This window comes from Schistocerca americana, unplaced genomic scaffold (assembly GCF_021461395.2).
Source record: "Schistocerca americana isolate TAMUIC-IGC-003095 unplaced genomic scaffold, iqSchAmer2.1 HiC_scaffold_324, whole genome shotgun sequence".
NCBI classification, from domain to species: Eukaryota; Metazoa; Arthropoda; class Insecta; order Orthoptera; family Acrididae; genus Schistocerca; species Schistocerca americana.
The window spans coordinates 132501-135000 of NW_025726043.1; positions in this window are offsets into that span (position 1 = coordinate 132501).

Consider the following 2500-nt stretch of genomic DNA (forward strand, 5'->3'; position numbering starts at 1 on the left):
CCCCCCCTCACCGGCCGGGGACGGTCCCACCCAGCCACCGCCGCGTATCGCTTCACACCCACATGCCATTCACGTTCGTGGGCATGGTGGGTATCGCTGAAACAACCGGTTGGTAGCTCAACCGATCGTCGCCATCACTGATTCACCTCTAGCGAGAACAACCGCACCACAACGGTTTACCAGTTCTTCATTTGCGTAACGTCACCAGCAAACGTAGACGTCCATCGCCATTTGCAAATTCAACGATTGTTGCATGCCTGTGTCAGGTGTCACGACACACTATGTCTGCCCACATACACGCAACAACATGTGCACGCTTCGCGAACACGTGGAAGGTGGCCCCCGTACGTATGCGATGTCCATTGCGCGAACGACTGTCAACCGGCCTCTGTCGCATGTCGCAGATGTGGAACGCAGTGCACCATGCTATCACGGTGTGTGAGAAGAGACGACTACGTCTGACAACACGCGCCACTACATCAACAGACGGCTCATGCTGATCGCCATCCACGGCATACCATACTGCAATCCAGCTCTTATAGGGAGACGACACGTAGCTGAGTGCACAATATTTGGACCGTATGGTTCGCCGTTGTTGGCGCAGTCGTGGTACGGTCACACATGTACCACGATGTATCATTCAGTACATGAGGACCAATGTGCGGTACAGTGTGTGATTTGGACGTACAACATCAGCGGACAGTTGCCACAAGCCGTACCACAACGTAGGCTGTGCTTCGCCATGCGAATGCCAATGAACAACTGCGAAGGGCATTGAGCATGTACGTCCTGCCGCCATCCGCATTACAGTGTATAGCTGCAAGGTGTTTAACATGAAGCGATACTCTGGGGACCGGGCAGTGCGAGTAGCAAACTATATTGCGGGGGTTGCAGTTAGGCAACACTACACTAATTTAACGCGTCGTATGACAATTACAGAGCAGGTTAAGGCCCAACGTGTGTTGGGTTAAGGCCCAACGTGTGTTGGGTTAAGGCCCAACGTGTGTTGGGTTAAGGCCCAACGTGTGTTGGGTTAAGGCCCAACGTGTGTTGGGTTAAGGCCCAACGTGTGTTGGGTTAAGGCCCAACGTGTGTTGGGTTAAGGCCCAACGTGTGTTGGGTTAAGGCCCAACGTGTGTTGGGTTAAGGCCCAACGTGTGTTGGGTTAAGGCCCAACGTGTGTTGGGTTAAGGCCCAACGTGTGTTGGGTTAAGGCCCAACGTGTGTTGGGTTAAGGCCCAACGTGTGTTGGGTTAAGGCCCAACGTGTGTTGGGTTAAGGCCCAACGTGTGTTGGGTTAAGGCCCAACGTGTGTTGGGTTAAGGCCCAACGTGTGTTGGGTTAAGGCCCAACGTGTGTTGGGTTAAGGCGCAACATAGGTTAGGTTAAGGCGCAACATAGGTTAGGTTAAGGCGCAACATAGGTTAGGTTAAGGCGCAACATAGGTTAGGTTAAGGCGCAACATAGGTTAGGTTACGGCGCAACATAGGTTAGGTTAAGGCGCAACATAGGTTAGGTTAAGGCGCAACATAGGTTAGGTTACGGCGCAACATAGGTTAGGTTAAGGCGCAACATAGGTTAGGTTAAGGCGCAACATAGGTTAGGTTAAGGCGCAACATAGGTTAGGTTAAGGCGCAACATAGGTTAGGTTAAGGCGCAACATAGGTTAGGTTAAGGCGCAACATAGGTTAGGTTAAGGCGCAACATAGGTTAGGTTAAGGCGCAACATAGGTTAGGTTAAGGCGCAACATAGGTTAGGTTACGGCGCAACATAGGATAGGTTAAGGCGCAACATAGGTTAGGTTAAGGCGCAACATAGGTTAGGTTAAGGCGCAACATAGGTTAGGTTATGGCGCAACATAGGTTAGGTTACGGCGCAACATAGGTTAGGTTACGGCGCAACATAGGTTAGGTTAAGGCGCAACATAGGTTAGGTTAAGGCGCAACATAGGTTAGGTTAAGGCGCAACATAGGTTAGGTTAAGGCGCAACATAGGTTAGGTTAAGGCGCAACATAGGTTAGGTTAAGGCGCAACATAGGTTAGGTTAAGGCGCAACATAGGTTAGGTTAAGGCGCAACATGGGTTAGGTTAAGGCGCAACATGGGTTAGGTTAAGGCGCAACATGGGTTAGGTTAAGGCGCAACATGGGTTAGGTTAAGGCGCAACATGGGTTAGGTTAAGGCGCAACATGGGTTAGGTTAAGGCGCAACATGGGTTAGGTTAAGGCGCAACATGGGTTAGGTTAAGGCGCAACATGGGTTAGGTTAAGGCGCAACATGGGTTAGGTTAAGGCGCAACATGGGTTAGGTTAAGGCGCAACATGGGTTAGGTTAAGGTACAATATGGGTTAGGTTAAGGTACAATATGGGTTAGGTTAAGGTACAATATGGGTTAGGTTAAGGTACAATATGGGTTAGGTTAAGGTACAATATGGGTTAGGTTAAGGTACAATATGGGTTAGGTTAAGGTACAATATGGGTTAGGTTAAGGTACAATATG